Below are 27,045 nucleotides of genomic sequence, written 5' to 3'. Positions count from 1 at the left end.
CGTACGAAACAAAGTGCAAGAAAACTTGCTTAAAATGCAATATTATGCGAAATTCTAAGATTTGAAGGCCAAATCACATATCGTGATACTACATGAAATAGTATCGAAATATTGGTAAAAATGAATATATTTACGTAATATCAAACTACATGAAAAACGTGAAAAAAGTCACTATTTTACCATATTTGAGGATTTTAACTTCAAATCATAGAGCGAGGTTTCGTATTATTTAGATCCAAGAAAAGACATATGACAATGTTGTTTCCAATACAAATGATAAAAACCAATGGAATGAACTAAAATGTTCCTGATTTTCCGTTTATATTACCGATGGAAGATATACACGTAAAACCGCTCTAATCCGGCTGAAACGTCGATATATGCAATAAAAACCGAACTTCTCCCCTTTTCAAAACCGAACTTCTCCCCTTTTCAATATCTTACTCAGTATTTTAACGAGAAACAAATAGATGATTGAAAATGAAGTATTTAAGGTTATTATCTAATCAATTATGTGTTTGCATCATTTTTATCGTATATTTAATGAATTAATAACAATAAACTGAAAATTCACAAAAACGTGGAAAAACGGCAAAATATTGCCTAATTCGATGATATTTTGTTTAAATCACATAAAGGAAAAGGAGATAATAAACGTCAAAATATTGCTATATACGATGATTTTTCGTACGAAACAAAATGCAAAAAAACTTGCTTAAAATGCAATATTATGCGACATTCTGAGATTTGAAGGCCAATTCACATATTGTGATACTACATGAAATAGTATCGAAATATTGGTAAAAATGAATATATTTACGTAATATCAAACTACATGAAGAACGGGAAAAATTCACTATTTTACCATATTTGAGGATTTTAACTTCAAATCATAGAGCGAGGTTTCGTATTATTTAGTTCCAAGAAAAGACATATGACAATGTTGTTTCCAATACAAATGATAAAAGCCAATGGAATTAACTAAAATGTTCCTGATTTTCCGTTTATATTACCGATGGAAGATGTACACGTAAAAACGTTCTAATCCGGCTGAAACGTCGATATATGCAATAAAAACCGAATTTCTCCCCTTTTCAATATCTTATTCAGTATTTTAACGAGAAACAAATAGATGATTGAAAATGAAGTATTTAAGGTTATTATCTAATCAATTATGTGTTTGCATCATTGTTATCGTATATTTAATGAATTAATAACAATAAACTGATAATTCACAAAAACGTGAAAAAACGGCAAAATATTGCCTAATTCGATGATATTTTGTTTAAATCACATAAAGGAAAAGGAGATAATAAACGTCCAAATATTGCTAAATTCGATGATTTTTCGTACGAAACAAAATGCAAAAAAACTTGCTTAAAATGCAATATTATGCGAAATTCTGAGATTTGAAGGCCAACTGACATATCGTGATAAAACATGAAATAGTATCGAAATATTGGTAAAAATGAATATATTTACGTAATATCAAACTACATGAAAAACGTGAAAATAGTCACTATTTTACCATATTTGAGGATTTTAACTTCAAATCATAGAGCAAGGTTTCGTACTATTTAGATCCAAGAAAAGACATATGACAATGTTGTTTCCAATACAAATGATAAAAACCAATGGGTTTTCATAAGAATTAACTAAAATGTTCCTGATTTTCCGTTTATATTACCGATGGAAGATATACACGTAAAACCGCTCTAATCCGGCTGAAACGTCGATATATGCAATAAAAACCGAACTTCTCCCCTTTTCAATATCTTACTCAGTATTTTAACGAGAAACAAATAGATGATTGAAAATGAAGTATTTAAGGTTATTATCTAATCAATTATGTGTTTGCATCATTTTTATCGTATATTTAATGAATTAATAACAATAAACTGAAAATTCACAAAAACGTGAAAAAACGGCAAAATATTGCCTAATTCGATGATGATTTGTTTAAATCACATAAAGGAAAAGGAGATAATAAAGGTCAAAATATTGCTAAATTCGATGATTTTTCGTACGAAACAAAATGCAAGAAAACTTGCTTAAAATGCAATATTATGCGACATTCTGAGATTTGAAGGCCAATTCACATATTGTGATACTACATGAAATAGTATCGAAATATTGGTAAAAATGAATATATTTACGTAATATCAAACTAAATGATTAAAGTGAAAATTTACTATTTTACCATATTTGAGGATTTTATCTTCAAATCATAGAGCGAGGTTTCGTATTATTTAGATCCAAGAAAAGACATATGACAATGTTGTTTCCAATAAAAATGATAAAAATCAATGTGTTTTCATTAGAAATAACTAAAATTTTCCTGATTTTCCGTTTATATTACCGATAGAAGATGTACACGTAAAACCGCTCTAATCCTGCTGAAACGTCGATATATGCAATAAAAACCGAACTTCTCTCCTTTTCAATATCCTACTCAGTATTTTAACGAGAAACAAATGGTTGATTGAAAATTAAGTATTTAAGGTTAATTTCTAATCAATTATGTGTTTGCATAATTTTTATCGTATATTTAATGAATTATTAACAATAAACTGAAAATTCACAAAAACGTGGAAAAACGGCAAAATATTGCCTAATTCGATTATATTTTGTTTAAATCACATAAAGGAAAAGGGGATGATAAACGTAAAAAAATTGCTAAATTCGATGATTTTTCGTACGAAACAAAATGCAAAAAAACTTGCTTAAAATGCAATATTATGCGAAATTCTAAGATTTGAAGGCCAAATCACATATCGTGATACTACATGAAATAGTATCGAAATATTGGTAAAAATGAATATATTTACGTAATATCAAACTACATGAAAAACGTGAAAAAAGTCACTATTTTACCATATTTGAGGATTTTAACTTCAAATCATAGAGCGAGGTTTCGTATTATTTAGATCCAAGAAAAGACATATGACAATGTTGTTTCCAATACAAATGATAAAAACCAATGGAATGAACTAAAATGTTCCTGATTTTCCGTTTATATTACCGATGGAAGATATACACGTAAAACCACTCTAATCCGGCTGAAACGTCGATATATGCAATAAAAACCGAACTTCTCCCCTTTTCAAAACCGAACTTCTCCCCTTTTCAATATCTTACTCAGTATTTTAACGAGAAACAAATAGATGATTGAAAATGAAGTATTTAAGGTTATTATCTAATCAATTATGTGTTTGCATCATTTTTATCGTATATTTAATGAATTAATAACAATAAACTGAAAATTCACAAAAACGTGGAAAAACGGCAAAATATTGCCTAATTCGATGATATTTTGTTTAAATCACATAAAGGAAAAGGAGATAATAAACGTCAAAATATTGCTATATACGATGATTTTTCGTACGAAACAAAATGCAAAAAAACTTGCTTAAAATGCAATATTATGCGAAATTCTGAGATTTGAAGGCCAACTCACATATCGTGATACTACATGAAATAGTATCGAAATATTGGTAAAAATGAATATATTTACGTAATATCAAACTACATGAAGAACGTGAAAAATTCACTATTTTACCATATTTGAGGATTTTAACTTCAAATCATAGAGCGAGGTTTCGTATTATTTAGATCCAAGAAAAGACATATGACAATGTTGTTTCCAATACAAATGATAAAAGCCAATGGAATTAACTAAAATGTTCCTGATTTTCCGTTTATATTACCGATGGAAGATGTACACGTAAAAACGTTCTAATCCGGCTGAAACGTCGATATATGCAATACAAACCGAACTTCTCCCCTTTTCAATATCTTATTCAGTATTTTAACATGAAACAAATAGATGATTGAAAATGAAGTATTTAAGGTTATTAGCTAATCAATTATGTGTTTGCATCATTTTTATCGTATATTTAATGAATTAATAACAATAAACTGATAATTCACAAAAACGTGAAAAAACGGCAAAATATTGCATAATTCGATGATATTTTGTTTAAATCACATAAAGGAAAAGGAGATAATAAACGTCAAAATATTGCTATATTCGATGATTTTTCGTACGAAACAAAATGCAAAAAAACTTGCTTAAAATGCAATATTATGCGAAATTCTGAGATTTGAAGGCCAACTGACATATCGTGATAAAACATGAAATAGTATCGAAATATTGGTAAAAATGAATATATTTAAGTAATATCAAACTACATGAAAAACGTGAAAATAGTCACTATTTTACCATATTTGAGGATTTTAACTTCAAATCATAGAGCGAGGTTTCGTACTATTTAGATCCAAGAAAAGACATATGACAATGTTGTTTCCAATACAAATGATAAAAACCAATGGGTTTTCATAAGAATTAACTAAAATGTTCCTGATTTTCCGTTTATATTACCGATGGAAGATATACACGTAAAACCGCTCTAATCCGGCTGAAACGTCGATATATGCAATAAAAACCGAACTTCTCCCCTTTTCAATATCTTACTCAGTATTTTAACGAGAAACAAATAGATGATTGAAAATGAAGTATTTAAGGTTATTATCTAATCAATTATGTGTTTGCATCATTTTTATCGTATATTTAATGATTTAATAACAATAAACTGAAAATTCACAAAAACGTGAAAAAACGGCAAAATATTGCCTAATTCGATGATATTTTGTTTAAATCACATAAAGGAAAAGGAGATAATAAAGGTCAAAATATTGCTAAATTCGATGATTTTTCGTACGAAACAAAATGCAAGAAAACTTGCTTAAAATGCAATATTATGCGACATTCTGAGATTTGAAGGCCAATTCACATATTGTGATACTACATGAAATAGTATCGAAATATTGGTAAAAATGAATATATTTACGTAATATCAAACTAAATGATTAAAGTGAAAATTTACTATTTTACCATATTTGAGGATTTTATCTTCAAATCATAGAGCGAGGTTTCGTATTATTTAGATCCAAGAAAAGACATATGACAATGTTGTTTCCAATAAAAATGATAAAAATCAATGTGTTTTCATTAGAAATAACTAAAATTTTCCTGATTTTCCGTTTATATTACCGATAGAAGATGTACACGTAAAACTGCTCTAATCCTGCTGAAACGTCGATATATGCAATAAAAACCGAACTTCTCTCCTTTTCAATATCCTACTCAGTATTTTAACGAGAAACAAATGGTTGATTGAAAATTAAGTATTTAAGGTTAATTTCTAATCAATTATGTGTTTGCATAATTTTTATCGTATATTTAATGAATTATTAACAATAAACTGAAAATTCACAAAAACGTGGAAAAACGGCAAAATATTGCCTAATTCGATTATATTTTGTTTAAATCACATAAAGGAAAAGGGGATGATAAACGTAAAAAAATTGCTAAATTCGATGATTTTTCGTACGAAACAAAATGCAAAAAAACTTGCTTAAAATGCAATATTATGCGAAATTCTAAGATTTGAAGGCCAAATCACATATCGTGATACTACATGAAATAGTATCGAAATATTGGTAAAAATGAATATATTTACGTAATATCAAACTACATGAAAAACGTGAAAAAAGTCACTATTTTACCATATTTGAGGATTTTAACTTCAAATCATAGAGCGAGGTTTCGTATTATTTAGATCCAAGAAAAGACATATGACAATGTTGTTTCCAATACAAATGATAAAAACCAATGGAATGAACTAAAATGTTCCTGATTTTCCGTTTATATTACCGATGGAAGATATACACGTAAAACCGCTCTAATCCGGCTGAAACGTCGATATATGCAATAAAAACCGAACTTCTCCCCTTTTCAAAACCGAACTTCTCCCCTTTTCAATATCTTACTCAGTATTTTAACGAGAAACAAATAGATGATTGAAAATGAAGTATTTAAGGTTATTATCTAATCAATTATGTGTTTGCATCATTTTTATCGTATATTTAATGAATTAATAACAATAAACTGAAAATTCACAAAAACGTGGAAAAACGGCAAAATATTGCCTAATTCGATGATATTTTGTTTAAATCACATAAAGGAAAAGGAGATAATAAACGTCAAAATATTGCTATATACGATGATTTTTCGTACGAAACAAAATGCAAAAAAACTTGCTTAAAATGCAATATTATGCGAAATTCTGAGATTTGAAGGCCAACTCACATATCGTGATACTACATGAAATAGTATCGAAATATTGGTAAAAATGAATATATTTACGTAATATCAAACTACATGAAGAACGTGAAAAATTCACTATTTTACCATATTTGAGGATTTTAACTTCAAATCATAGAGCGAGCTTTCGTATTATTTAGATCCAAGAAAAGACATATGACAATGTTGTTTCCAATACAAATGATAAAAGCCAATGGAATTAACTAAAATGTTCCTGATTTTCCGTTTATATTACCGATGGAAGATGTACACGTAAAAACGTTCTAATCCGGCTGAAACGTCGATATATGCAATAAAAACCGAACTTCTCCCCTTTTCAATATCTTATTCAGTATTTTAACGTGAAACAAATAGATGATTGAAAATGAAGTATTTAAGGTTATTAGCTAATCAATTATGTGTTTGCATCATTTTTATCGTATATTTAATGAATTAATAACAATAAACTGATAATTCACAAAAACGTGAAAAAACGGCAAAATATTGCATAATTCGATGATATTTTGTTTAAATCACATAAAGGAAAAGGAGATAATAAACGTCAAAATATTGCTATATTCGATGATTTTTCGTACGAAACAAAATGCAAAAAAACTTGCTTAAAATGCAATATTATGCGAAATTCTGAGATTTGAAGGCCAACTGACATATCGTGATAAAACATGAAATAGTATCGAAATATTGGTAAAAATGAATATATTTAAGTAATATCAAACTACATGAAAAACGTGAAAATAGTCACTATTTTACCATATTTGAGGATTTTAACTTCAAATCATAGAGCGAGGTTTCGTACTATTTAGATCCAAGAAAAGACATATGACAATGTTGTTTCCAATACAAATGATAAAAACCAATGGGTTTTCATAAGAATTAACTAAAATGTTCCTGATTTTCCGTTTATATTACCGATGGGAGATATACACGTAAAACCGCTCTAATCCGGCTGAAACGTCGATATATGCAATAAAAACCGAACTTCTCCCCTTTTCAATATCTTACTCAGTATTTTAACGAGAAACAAATAGATGATTGAAAATGAAGTATTTAAGGTTATTATCTAATCAATTATGTGTTTGCATCATTTTTATCGTATATTTAATGAATTAATAACAATAAACTGAAAATTCACAAAAACGTGAAAAAACGGCAAAATATTGCCTAATTCGATGATATTTTGTTTAAATCACATAAAGGAAAAGGAGATAATAAAGGTCAAAATATTGCTAAATTCGATGATTTTTCGTACGAAACAAAATGCAAGAAAACTTGCTTAAAATGCAATATTATGCGACATTCTGAGATTTGAAGGCCAATTCACATATTGTGATACTACATGAAATAGTATCGAAATATTGGTAAAAATGAATATATTTACGTAATATCAAACTAAATGATTAAAGTGAAAATTCACTATTTTACCATATTTGAGGATTTTATCTTCAAATCATAGAGCGAGGTTTCGTATTATTTAGATCCAAGAAAAGACATATGACAATGTTGTTTCCAATAAAAATGATAAAAATCAATGTGTTTTCATTAGAAATAACTAAAATTTTCCTGATTTTCCGTTTATATTACCGATAGAAGATGTACACGTAAAACCGCTCTAATCCTGCTGAAACGTCGATATATGCAATAAAAACCGAACTTCTCTCCTTTTCAATATCCTACTCAGTATTTTAACGAGAAACAAATGGTTGATTGAAAATTAAGTATTTAAGGTTAATTTCTAATCAATTATGTGTTTGCATAATTTTTATCGTATATTTAATGAATTATTAACAATAAACTGAAAATTCACAAAAACGTGGAAAAACGGCAAAATATTGCCTAATTCGATTATATTTTGTTTAAATCACATAAAGGAAAAGGGGATGATAAACGTAAAAAAATTGCTAAATTCGATGATTTTTCGTACGAAACAAAATGCAAAAAAACTTGCTTAAAATGCAATATTATGCGAAATTCTGAGATTTGAAGGCCAACTGACATATCGTAATACTACATGAAATAGTATCGAAATATTGGTAAAAATGAATATCAAACTACATGAAAAACGTGAAAAAGTCACTATTTTACCATATTTGAGGATTTTAACTTCAAATCATAGAGCGAGGTTTCGTATTATTTAGATCCAAGAAAAGACATATGACAATGTTGTTTCCAATACAAATGATAAAAACCAATGGAATTAACTAAAATGTTCTTGATTTTCCGTTTATATTACCAATGGAAGATGTACACGTAAAACCGCTCTAATCCGGCTGAAACGTCGATATATGCAAAAAAAACCGAACTTCTCCCCTTTTCAATATCTTACTGAGTATTTTAACGAGAAACAAATAGATGATTGAAAATGAAGTATTTAAGGTTATTATCTAATCAATTATGTGTTTGCATCATTTTTATCGTATATTTAATGAATTAATAACAATAAACTGAAAATTCACAAAAACGTGAAAAAACGGCAAAATATTGCCTAATTCGATGATATTTTGTTTAAATCACATAAAGGAAAAGGAGATAATAAACGTCAAAATATTGCTAAATTCGATGATTTTTCGTACGAAACAAAATGCAAGAAAACTTGCTTAATATGCAATATTATGCGACATTCTGAGATTTGAAGGCCAAATCGCATATTGTGATACTACATGAAATAGTATCGAAATATTGGTAAAAATGAATATATTTACGTAATATCAAACTAAATGATTAACGTGAAAAAGTCACTATTTTACCATATTTGAGGATTTTGACTTCAAATCATAGAGCGAGGTTTCGTATTATTTAGATCCAAGAAAAGACATATGACAATGTTGTTTCCAATAAAAATGATAAAAATCAATGTGTTTTCATTAGTAATAACTAAAATGTTCCTGATTTTCCGTTTATATTACCGATGGAAGATGTACACGTAAAACCGCTCTAATCCTGCTGAAACGTCGATATATGCAATAAAAACCGAACTTCTCCCCTTTTCAATATCCTACTCAGTATTTTAACGAGAAACAAATGGTTGATTGAAAATAAAGTATTTAAGGTTAATTTCTAATCAATTATGTGTTTGCATCATTTTTATCGTATATTTAATGAATTATTAACAATAAACTGAAAATTCACAAAAACGTGGAAAAACGGCAAAATATTGCCTAATTCGATGATATTTTGTTTAAATCACATAAAGGAAAAGGGGATGATAAACGTAAAAATATTGCTAAATTCGATGATTTTTCGTAGGAAACAAAATGCAAGAAAACTTGCTTAAAATGCAATATTATGCCAAATTCTAAGATTTGAAGGCCAAATCACATATCGTGATACTACATGAAATAGTATCGAAATATTGGTAAAAATGAATATATTTACGTAATATCAAACTACATTAAAAACGTGAAAAAAGTCACTATTTTACCATATTTGAGGATTTTAACTTCAAATCATAGAGCGAGGTTTCGTATTATGTAGATTCAAGAAAAGACATATGACAATGTTGTTTCCAATACAAATGATAAAAACCAATGGAATTAACTAAAATGTTCCTGATTTTCTGTTTATATTACCGATGGAAGATATACACGTAAAACCGCTCTAATCCAGCTGAAACGTCGATATATGCAATAAAAACCGAACTTCTCCCCTTTTCAATATCTTACTCAGTATTTTAACGAGAAACAAATAGATGATTGAAAATGAAGTATTTAAGGTTATTATCTAATCAATTATGTATTTGCATCATTTTCTATCGTATATTTAATGAATTAATAACAATAAACTGAAAATTCACAAAAACGTGGAAAAACGGCAAAATATTGCCTAATTCGATGATATTTTGTTTAAATTACATAAAAAAAAGGAGATAATAAACGTCAAAATATTGCTATATTCGATGATTTTTCGTACGAAACAAAATGCAAAAAAACTTGCTTAAAATGCAATATTATGCGACATTCTGAGATTTGAAGGCCAAATCACATATTGTGATACTACATGAAATAGTATAGAAATATTGGTAAAAATGAATATATTTACGTAATATCAAACTACATGAAAAACGTGAAAAAAGTCACTATTTTACCATATTTGAGGATTTTAACTTCAAATCATAGAGCGAGGTTTCGTATTATTTAGATCCAAGAAAAGACATATGACAATGTTGTTTCCAATACAAATGATAAAAACCAATGGAATGAACTAAAATGTTCCTGATTTTCCGTTTATATTACCGATGGAAGATATACACGTAAAACCGCTCTAATCCGGCTGAAACGTCGATATATGCAATAAAAACCGAACTTCTCCCCTTTTCAATATCTTACTCAGTATTTTAACGAGAAACAAATAGATGATTGAAAATGAAGTATTTAAGGTTATTATCTAATCAATTATGTGTTTGCATCATTTTTATCGTATATTTAATGAATTAATAACAATAAACTGAAAATTCACAAAAACGTGAAAAAACGGCAAAATATTGCCTAATTCCATGATATTTTATTTAAATCACATAAAGGAAAAGGAGATAATAAACGTCAAAATATTGCTAAATTCGATGATTTTTCGTACGCAACAAAATGCAAGAAAACTTGCTTAATATGCAATATTATGCGACATTCTGAGATTTGAAGGCCAAATCGCATATTGTGATACTACATGAAATAGTATCGAAATATTGGTAAAAATGAATATATTTGCGTAATATCAAACTAAATGATTAACGTGAAAAAGTCACTATTTTACCATATTTGAGGATATTAACTTCAAATCATAGAGCGAGGTTTCGTATTATTTAGATTCAAGAAAAGACATATGACAATGTTGTTTCCAATACAAATGATAAAAATCAATGTGTTTTCATAAGAATTAACTAAAATGTTCTTGATTTTCCGTTTATATTGCCGATGGAAGATGTACACGTAAAACCGCTCTAATCCGGCTGAAACGTCGATATATGCAATAAAAACCGAACTTCTCCCCTTTTCAATATCTTACTCAGTATTTTAACGAGAAACAAATAGATGATTAAAAATGAAGTATTTAAGGTTATTATCTAATGAATTATGTGTTTGCATCATTTTTATCGTATATATAATGAATTAATAACAATAAACTGAAAATTCACAAAAACGTGAAAAAACGGCAAAATATTGCCTAATTCGATGATATTTTGTTTAAATCACATAAAGGAAAAGGAGATAATAAACGTCAAAATATTGCTAAAATCGATGATTTTTCGTACGAAACAAAATGCAAGAAAACTTGCTTAATATGCAATAATATGCGACATTCTGAGATTTGAAGGCCAAATCGCATATTGTGATACTACATGAAATAGTATCGAAATATTGGTAAAAATGAATATATTTACGTAATATCAAACTAAATGATTAACGTGAAAAAGTCAATATTTTACCATATTTGAGGATTTTAACTTCAAATCATAGAGCGAGGTTTCGTATTATTTAGATCCAAGAAAAGACATATGACAATGTTGTTTCCAATAAAAATGATAAAAATCAATGTGTTTTCATTAGTAATAACTAAAATGTTCCTGATTTTCCGTTTATATTACCGATGGAAGATGTACACGTAAAACCGCTCTAATCCTGCTGAAACGTCGATATATGCAAAAAAAAAACGAACTTCTCCCCTTTTCAATATCCTACTCAGTATATTAACGAGAAACAAATGGTTGATTGAAAATAAAGTATTTAAGGTTAATTTCTAATCAATTATGTGTTTGCATCATTTTTATCGTATATTTAATGAATTTTTCAATAAACAATAAACTGAAAATTCAAAAAAACGTGGAAAAACGGCAAAATATTGCCTAATTCGATGATATTTTGTTAAAATCACGTAAAAAAAAGGGGATGATAAACGTAAAAATATTGCTAAATTCGATGATTTTTCGTACGAAACAAAATGCAAGAAAATTTGCTTAAAATGCAATATTATGCCAAATTCTAAGATTTGAAGGCCAAATCACATATCGTGATACTACATGAAATAGTATCGAAGTATTGGTAAAAATGAATATATTTACGTAATATCAAACTACATTAAAAACGTGAAAAAAGTCACTATTTTACCATATTTGAGGATTTTAACTTCAAATCATAGTGCGAGGTTTCGTATTATTTAGATTCAAGAAAAGACATATGACAATGTTGTTTCCAATACAAATGATAAAAACCAATGGAATGAACTAAAATGTTCCTGATTTTCCGTTTATATTACCGATGGAAGATATACACGTAAAACCGCTCTAATCCGGCTGAAACGTCGATATATGCAATAAAAACCGAACTTCTCCCCTTTTCAATATCTTACACAGTATTTTAACGAGAAACAAATAGATGATTGAAAATTAAGTATTTAAGGTTATTATCTAATCAATTATGTGTTTGCATCATTTTTATCGTATATTTAATGAATTAATAACAATAAATTGAAAATTCACAAAAACGTGGAAAAACGGCAAAATATTGCCTAATTCGATGATATTTTTTTTAAATCACATAAAGGAAAAGGAGATAATAAACGTCAAAATATTGCTAAATTCGATGATTTTTCGTACGAAACAAAATGCAAAAAAACTTGCTTAAAATGCAATATTAAGCGAAATTCGGAGATTTGAAGGCCAACTGACATATCGTGATACTACATGAAATAGTATCGAAATATTGGTAAAAATGAATATATTTACGTAATATCAAACTACATGAAAAACGTGAAAATAGTCACTATTTTACCATATTTGAGGATTTTAACTTCAAATCATAGAGCGAGGTTTCGTATCATTTAGATCCAAGAAAAGACATATGACAATGTTGTTTCCAATACAAATGATAAAAATCAATGTGTTTTCATAAGAATTAACTAAAATGTTCTTGATTTTCCGTTTATATTACCGATGGAAGATGTACACGTAAAACCGCTCTAATCCGGCTGAAACGTCGATATATGCAATAAAAACCGAACTTCTCCCCTTTTCAATATCTTACTCAGTATTTTAACGAGAAACAAATAGATGATTAAAAATGAAGTATTTATGGTTATTATCTAATGAATTATGTGTTTGCATCATTTTTATCGTATATATAATGAATTCATAACAATAAACTGAAAATTCACAAAAACGTGAAAAAACGGCAAAATATTGCCTAATTCGATGATATTTTGTTTAAATCACATAAAGGAAAAGGAGATAATAAACGTCAAAATATTGCTAAATTCGATGATTTTTCGTACGAAACAAAATGCAAGAAAACTTGCTTAATATGCAATATTATGCGACATTCTGAGATTTGAAGGCCAAATCGCATATTGTGATACTTCATGAAATAGTATCGAAATATTGGTAAAAATGAATATATTTACGTAATATCAAACTAAATGATTAACGTGAAAAAGTCACTATTTTACCATATTTGAGGATTTTGACTTCAAATCATGGAGCGAGGATTCGTATTATTTAGATCCAAGAAAAGACATATGACAATGTTGTTTCCAATAAAAATGATAAAAATCAATGTGTTTTCAATAGTAATAACTAAAATGTTCCTGATTTTCCGTTTATATTACCGATGGAAGATGTACACGTAAAACCGCTCTAATCCTGCTGAAACGTCGATATATGCAATAAAAACCGAACTTCTCCCCTTTTCAATATCCTACTCAGTATTTTAACGAGAAACAAATGGTTGATTGAAAATAAAATATTTAAGGTTAATTTCTAATCAATTATGTGTTTGCATCATTTTTATCGTATATTTAATGAATTTTTCAATAAACAATAAACTGAAAATTGAAAAAAACGTGGAAAAACGGCAAAATATTGCCTAATTCGATGATATTTTTTTTAAATCACATAAAGGAAAAGGAGATAATAAACGTCAAAATATTGCTAAATTCGATGATTTTTCGTACGAAACAAAATGCAAAAAAACTTGCTTAAAATGCAATATTAAGCGAAATTCGGAGATTTGAAGGCCAACTGACATATCGTGATACTACATGAAATAGTATCGAAATATTGGTAAAAATGAATATATTTACGTAATATCAAACTACATGAAAAACGTGAAAAAAGTCACTATTTTATCATATTTGAGGATTTTAACTTCAAATCATTGAGCGAGGTTTCGTATCATTTAGATCCAAGAAAAGACATATGACAATGTTGTTTCCAATACAAATGATAAAAATCAATGTGTTTTCATAAGAATTAACTAAAATGTTCTTGATTTTCCGTTTATATTACCGATGGAAGATGTACACGTAAAACCGCTCTAATCCGGCTGAAACGTCGATATATGCAATAAAAACCGAACTTCTCCCCTTTTCAATATCTTACTCAGTATTTTAACGAGAAACAAATAGATGATTAAAAATGAAGTATTTATGGTTATTATCTAATGAATTATGTGTTTGCATCATTTTTATCGTATATATAATGAATTCATAACAATAAACTGAAAATTCACAAAAACGTGAAAAAACGGCAAAATATTGCCTAATTCGATGATATTTTGTTTAAATCACATAAAGGAAAAGGAGATAATAAACGTCAAAATATTGCTAAATTCGATGATTTTTCGTACGAAACAAAATGCAAGAAAACTTGCTTAATATGCAATATTATGCGACATTCTGAGATTTGAAGGCCAAATCGCATATTGTGATACTTCATGAAATAGTATCGAAATATTGGTAAAAATGAATATATTTACGTAATATCAAACTAAATGATTAACGTGAAAAAGTCACTATTTTACCATATTTGAGGATTTTGACTTCAAATCATGGAGCGAGGATTCGTATTATTTAGATCCAAGAAAAGACATATGACAATGTTGTTTCCAATAGAAATGATAAAAATCAATGTGTTTTCAATAGTAATAACTAAAATGTTCCTGATTTTCCGTTTATATTACCGATGGAAGATGTACACGTAAAACCGCTCTAATCCTGCTGAAACGTCGATAGATGCAATAAAAACCGAACTTCTCCCCTTTTCAATATCCTACTCAGTATTTTAACGAGAAACAAATGGTTGATTGAAAATAAAGTATTTAAGGTTAATTTCTAATCAATTATGTGTTTGCATCATTTTTATCGTATATTTAATGAATTTTTCAATAAACAATAAACTGAAAATTGAAAAAAACGTGGAAAAACGGCAAAATATTGCCTAATTCGATGATATTTTGTTTAAATCACATAAAAAAAAAGGGGATGATAAACGTAAAAATATTGCTAAATTCGATGATTTTTCGTACGAAACAAAATGCAAGAAAACTTGCTTAAAATGCAATATTATGCCAAATTCTAAGATTTGAAGGCCAAATCACATATCGTGATACTACATGAAATAGTATCGAAGTATTGGTAAAAATGAATATATTTACGTAATATCAAACTACATTAAAAACGTGAAAAAAGTCACTATTTTACCATATTTGAGGATTATAACTTCAAATCATAGTGCGAGGTTTCGTATTATTTAGATTCAAGAAAAGACATATGACAATGTTGTTTCCAATACAAATGATAAAAACCAATGGAATTAACTAAAATGTTCCTGATTTTCCGTTTATATTACCTATGGAAGATATACACGTAAAACCGCTCTAATCCGGCTGAAACGTCGATATATGCAAAAAAAACCGAACTTCTCCCCTTTTCAATATCTTACTGAGTATTTTAACGAGAAACAAATAGATGATTGAAAATGAAGTATTTAAGGTTATTATCTAATCAATTATGTGTTTGCATCATTTTTATCGTATATTTAATGAATTAATAACAATAAACTGAAAATTCACAAAAACGTGAAAAAACGGCAAAATATTGCCTAATTCGATGATATTTTGTTTAAATCACATAAAGGAAAAGGAGATAATAAACGTCAAAATATTGCTAAATTCGATGATTTTTCGTACGAAACAAAATGCAAGAAAACTTGCTTAATATGCAATATTATGCGACATTCTGAGATTTGAAGGCCAAATCGCATATTGTGATACTTCATGAAATAGTATCGAAATATTGGTAAAAATGAATATATTTACGTAATATCAAACTAAATGATTAACGTGAAAAAGTCACTATTTTACCATATTTGAGGATTTTGACTTCAAATCATGGAGCGAGGTTTCGTATTATTTAGATCCAAGAAAAGACATATGACAATGTTGTTTCCAATAAAAATGATAAAAATCAATGTGTTTTCATTAGTACTAACTAAAATGTTCCTGATTTTCCGTTTATATTACCGATGGAAGATGTACACGTAAAACCGCTCTAATCCTGCTGAAACGTCGATATATGCAATCAAAACCGAACTTCTCCCCTTTTCAATATCCTACTCAGTATTTTAACGAGAAACAAATGGTTGATTGAAAATAAAGTATTTAAGGTTAATTTCTAATCAATTATGTGTTTGCATCATTTTTATCGTATATTTAATGAATTTTTCAATAAACAATAAACTGAAAATTGAAAAAACGTGGAAAAACGGCAAAATATTGCCTAATTCGATGATATTTTGTTTAAATCACATAAAAAAAAAGGGGATGATAAACGTAAAAATATTGCTAAATTCGATGATTTTTCGTACGAAACAAAATGCAAGAAAACTTGCTTAAAATGCAATATTATGCCAAATTCTAAGATTTGAAGGCCAAATCACATATCGTGATACTACATGAAATAGTATCGAAGTATTGGTAAAAATGAATATATTTACGTAATATCAAACTACATTAAAAACGTGAAAAAAGTCACTATTTTACCATATTTGAGGATTATAACTTCAAATCATAGTGCGAGGTTTCGTATTATTTAGATTCAAGAAAAGACATATGACAATGTTGTTTCCAATACAAATGATAAAAACCAATGGAATTAACTAAAATGTTCCTGATTTTCCGTTTATATTACCGATGGAAGATATACACGTAAAACCGCTCTAATCCAGCTGAAACGTCGATATATGCAATAAAAACCGAACTTCTCCCCTTTTCAATATCTTACTCAGTATTTTAACGAGAAACAAATAGATGATTGAAAATGAAGTATTTAAGGTTATTATCTAATCAATTATGTGTTTGCATCATTTTTATCGTATATTTTATGAATTAATAACAATAAACTGAAAATTCACAAAAACGTGGAAAAACGGCAAAATATTGCCTAATTCGATGATATTTTGTTTAAATCACATAAAGGAAAAGGAGATAATAAACGTCAAAATATTGCTAAATTCGATGATTTTTCGTACGAAACAAAATGCAAAAAAACTTGCTTAAAATGCAATATTAAGCGAAATTCGGAGATTTGAAGGCCAACTGACATATCGTGATACTACATGAAATAGTATCGAAATATTGGTAAAAATGAATATATTTACGTAATATCAAACTACATGAAAAACGTGAAAAAAGTCACTATTTTACCATATTTGAGGATTTTAACTTCAAATCATAGAGCGAGGTTTCGTATCATTTAGATCCAAGAAAAGACATATGACAATGTTGTTTCCAATACAAATGATAAAAATCAATGTGTTTTCATAAGAATTAACTAAAATGTTCTTGATTTTCCGTTTATATTACCGATGGAAGATGTACACGTAAAACCGCTCTAATCCGGCTGAAACGTCGATATATGCAATAAAAACCGAACTTCTCCCCTTTTCAATATCTTACTCAGTATTTTAACGAGAAACAAATAGATGATTAAAAATGAAGTATTTATGGTTATTATCTAATGAATTATGTGTTTGCATCATTTTTATCGTATATATAATGAATTCATAACAATAAACTGAAAATTCACAAAAACGTGAAAAAACGGCAAAATATTGCCTAATTCGATGATATTTTGTTTAAATCACATAAAGGAAAAGGAGATAATAAACGTCAAAATATTGCTAAATTCGATGATTTTTCGTACGAAACAAAATGCAAGACAACTTGCTTAATATGCAATATTATGCGACATTCTGAGATTTGAAGGCCAAATCGCATATTGTGATACTTCATGAAATAGTATCGAAATATTGGTAAAAATGAATATATTTACGTAATATCAAACTAAATGATTAACGTGAAAAAGTCACTATTTTACCATATTTGAGGATTTTGACTTCAAATCATGGAGCGAGGATTCGTATTATTTAGATCCAAGAAAAGACATATGACAATGTTGTTTCCAATAAAAATGATAAAAATCAATGTGTTTTCAATAGTAATAACTAAAATGTTCCTGATTTTCCGTTTATATTACCGATGGAAGATGTACACGTAAAACCGCTCTAATCCTGCTGAAACGTCGATATATGCAATAAAAACCGAACTTCTCCCCTTTTCAATATCCTACTCAGTATTTTAACGAGAAACAAATGGTTGATTGAAAATAAAGTATTTAAGGTTAATTTCTAATCAATTATGTGTTTGCATCATTTTTATCGTATATTTAATGAATTTTTCAATAAACAATAAACTGAAAATTGAAAAAACGTGGAAAAACGGCAAAATATTGCCTAATTCGATGATATTTTGTTTAAATCACATAAAAAAAAAGGGGATGATAAACGTAAAAATATTGCTAAATTCGATGATTTTTCGTACGAAACAAAATGCAAGAAAACTTGCTTAAAATGCAATATTATGCCAAATTCTAAGATTTGAAGGCCAAATCACATATCGTGATACTACATGAAATAGTATCGAAGTATTGGTAAAAATGAATATATTTACGTAATATCAAACTACATTAAAAACGTGAAAAAAGTCACTATTTTACCATATTTGAGGATTATAACTTCAAATCATAGTGCGAGGTTTCGTATTATTTAGATTCAAGAAAAGACATATGACAATGTTGTTTCCAATACAAATGATAAAAACCAATGGAATTAACTAAAATGTTCCTGATTTTCCGTTTATATTACCTATGGAAGATATACACGTAAAACCGCTCTAATCCGGCTGAAACGTCGATATATGCAAAAAAAACCGAACTTCTCCCCTTTTCAATATCTTACTGAGTATTTTAACGAGAAACAAATAGATGATTGAAAATGAAGTATTTAAGGTTATTATCTAATCAATTATGTGTTTGCATCATTTTTATCGTATATTTAATGAATTAATAACAATAAACTGAAAATTCACAAAAACGTGAAAAAACGGCAAAATATTGCCTAATTCGATGATATTTTGTTTAAATCACATAAAGGAAAAGGAGATAATAAACGTCAAAATATTGCTAAATTCGATGATTTTTCGTACGAAACAAAATGCAAGAAAACTTGCTTAATATGCAATATTATGCGACATTCTGAGATTTGAAGGCCAAATCGCATATTGTGATACTTCATGAAATAGTATCGAAATATTGGTAAAAATGAATATATTTACGTAATATCAAACTAAATGATTAACGTGAAAAAGTCACTATTTTACCATATTTGAGGATTTTGACTTCAAATCATGGAGCGAGGTTTCGTATTATTTAGATCCAAGAAAAGACATATGACAATGTTGTTTCCAATAAAAATGATAAAAATCAATGTGTTTTCATTAGTAATAACTAAAATGTTCCTGATTTTCCGTTTATATTACCGATGGAAGATGTACACGTAAAACCGCTCTAATCCTGCTGAAACGTCGATATATGCAATAAAAACCGAACTTCTCCCCTTTTCAATATCCTACTCAGTATTTTAACGAGAAACAAATGGTTGATTGAAAATAAAGTATTTAAGGTTAATTTCTAATCAATTATGTGTTTGCATCATTTTTATCGTATATTTAATGAATTTTTCAATAAACAATAAACTGAAAATTGAAAAAACGTGGAAAAACGGCAAAATATTGCCTAATTCGATGATATTTTGTTTAAATCACATAAAAAAAAGGGGATGATAAACGTAAAAATATTGCTAAATTCGATGATTTTTCGTACGAAACAAAATGCAAGAAAACTTGCTTAAAATGCAATATTATGCCAAATTCTAAGATTTGAAGGCCAAATCACATATCGTGATACTACATGAAATAGTATCGAAGTATTGGTAAAAATGAATATATTTACGTAATATCAAACTACATTAAAAACGTGAAAAAAGTCACTATTTTACCATATTTGAGGATTATAACTTCAAATCATAGTGCGAGGTTTCGTATTATTTAGATTCAAGAAAAGACATATGACAATGTTGTTTCCAATACAAATGATAAAAACCAATGGAATTAACTAAAATGTTCCTGATTTTCCGTTTATATTACCGATGGAAGATATACACGTAAAACCGCTCTAATCCAGCTGAAACGTCGATATATGCAATAAAAACCGAACTTCTCCCCTTTTCAATATCTTACTCAGTATTTTAACGAGAAACAAATAGATGATTGAAAATGAAGTATTTAAGGTTATTATCTAATCAATTATGTGTTTGCATCATTTTTATCGTATATTTTATGAATTAATAACAATAAACTGAAAATTCACAAAAACGTGGAAAAACGGCAAAATATTGCCTAATTCGATGATATTTTGTTTAAATCACATAAAGGAAAAGGAGATAATAAACGTCAAAATATTGCTAAATTCGATGATTTTTCGTACGAAACAAAATGCAAAAAAACTTGCTTAAAATGCAATATTAAGCGAAATTCGGAGATTTGAAGGCCAACTGACATATCGTGATACTACATGAAATAGTATCGAAATATTGGTAAAAATGAATATATTTACGTAATATCAAACTACATGAAAAACGTGAAAAAAGTCACTATTTTACCATATTTGAGGATTTTAACTTCAAATCATAGAGCGAGGTTTCGTATCATTTAGATCCAAGAAAAGACATATGACAATGTTGTTTCCAATACAAATGATAAAAATCAATGTGTTTTCATAAGAATTAACTAAAATGTTCTTGATTTTCCGTTTATATTACCGATGGAAGATGTACACGTAAAACCGCTCTAATCCGGCTGAAACGTCGATATATGCAATAAAAACCGAACTTCTCCCCTTTTCAATATCTTACTCAGTATTTTAACGAGAAACAAATAGATGATTAAAAATGAAGTATTTATGGTTATTATCTAATGAATTATGTGTTTGCATCATTTTTATCGTATATATAATGAATTCATAACAATAAACTGAAAATTCACAAAAACGTGAAAAAACGGCAAAATATTGCCTAATTCGATGATATTTTGTTTAAATCACATAAAGGAAAAGGAGATAATAAACGTCAAAATATTGCTAAATTCGATGATTTTTCGTACGAAACAAAATGCAAGAAAACTTGCTTAATATGCAATATTATGCGACATTCTGAGATTTGAAGGCCAAATCGCATATTGTGATACTTCATGAAATAGTATCGAAATATTGGTAAAAATGAATATATTTACGTAATATCAAACTAAATGATTAACGTGAAAAAGTCACTATTTTACCATATTTGAGGATTTTGACTTCAAATCATGGAGCGAGGATTCGTATTATTTAGATCCAAGAAAAGACATATGACAATGTTGTTTCCAATAAAAATGATAAAAATCAATGTGTTTTCAATAGTAATAACTAAAATGTTCCTGATTTTCCGTTTATATTACCGATGGAAGATGTACACGTAAAACCGCTCTAATCCTGCTGAAACGTCGATATATGCAATAAAAACCGAACTTCTCCCCTTTTCAATATCCTACTCAGTATTTTAACGAGAAACAAATGGTTGATTGAAAATAAAGTATTTAAGGTTAATTTCTAATCAATTATGTGTTTGCATCATTTTTATCGTATATTTAATGAATTTTTCAATAAACAATAAACTGAAAATTGAAAAAACGTGGAAAAACGGCAAAATATTGCCTAATTCGATGATATTTTGTTTAAATCACATAAAAAAAAAGGGGATGATAAACGTAAAAATATTGCTAAATTCGATGATTTTTCGTACGAAACAAAATGCAAGAAAACTTGCTTAAAATGCAATATTATGCCAAATTCTAAGATTTGAAGGCCAAATCACATATCGTGATACTACATGAAATAGTATCGAAGTATTGGTAAAAATGAATATATTTACGTAATATCAAACTACATTAAAAACGTGAAAAAAGTCACTATTTTACCATATTTGAGGATTATAACTTCAAATCATAGTGCGAGGTTTCGTATTATTTAGATTCAAGAAAAGACATATGACAATGTTGTTTCCAATACAAATGATAAAAACCAATGGAATTAACTAAAATGTTCCTGATTTTCCGTTTATATTACCTATGGAAGATATACACGTAAAACCGCTCTAATCCGGCTGAAACGTCGATATATGCAAAAAAAACCGAACTTCTCCCCTTTTCAATATCTTACTGAGTATTTTAACGAGAAACAAATAGATGATTGAAAATGAAGTATTTAAGGTTATTATCTAATCAATTATGTGTTTGCATCATTTTTATCGTATATTTAATGAATTAATAACAATAAACTGAAAATTCACAAAAACGTGAAAAAACGGCAAAATATTGCCTAATTCGATGATATTTTGTTTAAATCACATAAAGGAAAAGGAGATAATAAACGTCAAAATATTGCTAAATTCGATGATTTTTCGTACGAAACAAAATGCAAGAAAACTTGCTTAATATGCAATATTATGCGACATTCTGAGATTTGAAGGCCAAATCGCATATTGTGATACTTCATGAAATAGTATCGAAATATTGGTAAAAATGAATATATTTACGTAATATCAAACTAAATGATTAACGTGAAAAAGTCACTATTTTACCATATTTGAGGATTTTGACTTCAAATCATGGAGCGAGGTTTCGTATTATTTAGATCCAAGAAAAGACATATGACAATGTTGTTTCCAATAAAAATGATAAAAATCAATGTGTTTTCATTAGTAATAACTAAAATGTTCCTGATTTTCCGTTTATATTACCGATGGAAGATGTACACGTAAAACCGCTCTAATCCTGCTGAAACGTCGATATATGCAATAAAAACCGAACTTCTCCCCTTTTCAATATCCTACTCAGTATTTTAACGAGAAACAAATGGTTGATTGAAAATAAAGTATTTAAGGTTAATTTCTAATCAATTATGTGTTTGCATCATTTTTATCGTATATTTAATGAATTTTTCAATAAACAATAAACTGAAAATTGAAAAAACGTGGAAAAACGGCAAAATATTGCCTAATTCGATGATATTTTGTTTAAATCACATAAAAAAAAAGGGGATGATAAACGTAAAAATATTGCTAAATTCGATGATTTTTCGTACGAAACAAAATGCAAGAAAACTTGCTTAAAATGCAATATTATGCCAAATTCTAAGATTTGAAGGCCAAATCACATATCGTGATACTACATGAAATAGTATCGAAGTATTGGTAAAAATGAATATATTTACGTAATATCAAACTACATTAAAAACGTGAAAAAAGTCACTATTTTACCATATTTGAGGATTATAACTTCAAATCATAGTGCGAGGTTTCGTATTATTTAGATTCAAGAAAAGACATATGACAATGTTGTTTCCAATACAAATGATAAAAACCAATGGAATTAACTAAAATGTTCCTGATTTTCCGTTTATATTACCTATGGAAGATATACACGTAAAACCGCTCTAATCCGGCTGAAACGTCGATATATGCAAAAAAAACCGAACTTCTCCCCTTTTCAATATCTTACTGAGTATTTTAACGAGAAACAAATAGATGATTGAAAATGAAGTATTTAAGGTTATTATCTAATCAATTGTGTGTTTGCATCATTTTTATCGTATATTTAATGAATTAATAACAATAAACTGAAAATTCACAAAAACGTGAAAAAACGGCAAAATATTGCCTAATTCGATGATATTTTGTTTAAATCACATAAAGGAAAAGGAGATAATAAACGTCAAAATATTGCTAAATTCGATGATTTTTCGTACGAAACAAAATGCAAGAAAACTTGCTTAATATGCAATATTATGCGACATTCTGAGATTTGAAGGCCAAATCGCATATTGTGATACTTCATGAAATAGTATCGAAATATTGGTAAAAATGAATATATTTACGTAATATCAAACTAAATGATTAACGTGAAAAAGTCACTATTTTACCATATTTGAGGATTTTGACTTCAAATCATGGAGCGAGGTTTCGTATTATTTAGATCCAAGAAAAGACATATGACAATGTTGTTTCCAATAAAAATGATAAAAATCAATGTGTTTTCATTAGTAATAACTAAAATGTTCCTGATTTTCCGTTTATATTACCGATGGAAGATGTACACGTAAAACCGCTCTAATCCTGCTGAAACGTCGATATATGCAATAAAAACCGAACTTCTCCCCTTTTCAATATCCTACTCAGTATTTTAACGAGAAACAAATGGTTGATTGAAAATAAAGTATTTAAGGTTAATTTCTAATCAATTATGTGTTTGCATCATTTTTATCGTATATTTAATGAATTTTTCAATAAACAATAAACTGAAAATTGAAAAAACGTGGAAAAACGGCAAAATATTGCCTAATTCGATGATATTTTGTTTAAATCACATAAAAAAAAAGGGGATGATAAACGTAAAAATATTGCTAAATTCGATGATTTTTCGTACGAAACAAAATGCAAGAAAACTTGCTTAAAATGCAATATTATGCCAAATTCTAAGATTTGAAGGCCAAATCACATATCGTGATACTACATGAAATAGTATCGAAGTATTGGTAAAATTGAATATATTTACGTAATATCAAACTACATTAAAAACGTGAAAAAAGTCACTATTTTACCATATTTGAGGATTATAACTTCAAATCATAGTGCGAGGTTTCGTATTATTTAGATTCAAGAAAAGACATATGACAATGTTGTTTCCAATACAAATGATAAAAACCAATGGAATTAACTAAAATGTTCCTGATTTTCCGTTTATATTACCGATGGAAGATATACACGTAAAACCGCTCTAATCCAGCTGAAACGTCGATATATGCAATAAAAACCGAACTTCTCCCCTTTTCAATATCTTACTCAGTATTTTAACGAGAAACAAATAGATGATTGAAAATGAAGTATTTAAGGTTATTATCTAATCAATTATGTGTTTGCATCATTTTTATCGTATATTTAATGAATTAATAACAATAAACTGAAAATTCACAAAAACGTGGAAAAACGGCAAAATATTGCCTAATTCGATGATATTTTGTTTAAATCACATAAAGGAAAAGGAGATAATAAACGTCAAAATATTGCTAAATTCGATGATTTTTCGTACGAAACAAAATGCAAAAAAACTTGCTTAAAATGCAATATTAAGCGAAATTCGGAGATTTGAAGGCCAACTGACATATCGTGATACTACATGAAATAGTATCGAAATATTGGTAAAAATGAATATATTTACGTAATATCAAACTACATGAAAAACGTGAAAAAAGTCACTATTTTACCATATTTGAGGATTTTAACTTCAAATCATAGAGCGAGGTTTCGTATCATTTAGATCCAAGAAAAGACATATGACAATGTTGTTTCCAATACAAATGATAAAAATCAATGTGTTTTCATAAGAATTAACTAAAATGTTCTTGATTTTCCGTTTATATTACCGATGGAAGATGTACACGTAAAACCGCTCTAATCCGGCTGAAACGTCGATATATGCAATAAAAACCGAACTTCTCCCCTTTTCAATATCTTACTCAGTATTTTAACGAGAAACAAATAGATGATTAAAAATGAAGTATTTATGGTTATTATCTAATGAATTATGTGTTTGCATCATTTTTATCGTATATATAATGAATTCATAACAATAAACTGAAAATTCACAAAAACGTGAAAAAACGGCAAAATATTGCCTAATTCGATGATATTTTGTTTAAATCACATAAAGGAAAAGGAGATAATAAACGTCAAAATATTGCTAAATTCGATGATTTTTCGTACGAAACAAAATGCAAGAAAACTTGCTTAATATGCAATATTATGCGACATTCTGAGATTTGAAGGCCAAATCGCATATTGTGATACTTCATGAAATAGTATCGAAATATTGGTAAAAATGAATATATTTACGTAATATCAAACTAAATGATTAACGTGAAAAAGTCACTATTTTACCATATTTGAGGATTTTGACTTCAAATCATGGAGCGAGGTTTCGTATTATTTAGATCCAAGAAAAGACATATGACAATGTTGTTTCCAATAAAAATGATAAAAATCAATGTGTTTTCATTAGTAATAACTAAAATGTTCCTGATTTTCCGTTTATATTACCGATGGAAGATGTACACGTAAAACCGCTCTAATCCTGCTGAAACGTCGATATATGCAATAAAAACCGAACTTCTCCCCTTTTCAATATCCTACTCAGTATTTTAACGAGAAACAAATGGTTGATTGAAAATAAAGTATTTAAGGTTAATTTCTAATCAATTATGTGTTTGCATCATTTTTATCGTATATTTAATGAATTTTTCAATAAACAATAAACTGAAAATTGAAAAAACGTGGAAAAACGGCAAAATATTGCCTAATTCGATGATATTTTGTTTAAATCACATAAAAAAAAAGGGGATGATAAACGTAAAAATATTGCTAAATTCGATGATTTTTCGTACGAAACAAAATGCAAGAAAACTTGCTTAAAATGCAATATTATGCCAAATTCTAAGATTTGAAGGCCAAATCACATATCGTGATACTACATGAAATAGTATCGAAGTATTGGTAAAAATGAATATATTTACGTAATATCAAACTACATTAAAAACGTGAAAAAAGTCACTATTTTACCATATTTGAGGATTAT

Source organism: Procambarus clarkii, chromosome 57 (assembly GCF_040958095.1).
Source record: "Procambarus clarkii isolate CNS0578487 chromosome 57, FALCON_Pclarkii_2.0, whole genome shotgun sequence".
NCBI lineage: Eukaryota > Metazoa > Arthropoda > Malacostraca > Decapoda > Cambaridae > Procambarus > Procambarus clarkii.
This window is presented reverse-complemented; position numbering follows the sequence as displayed.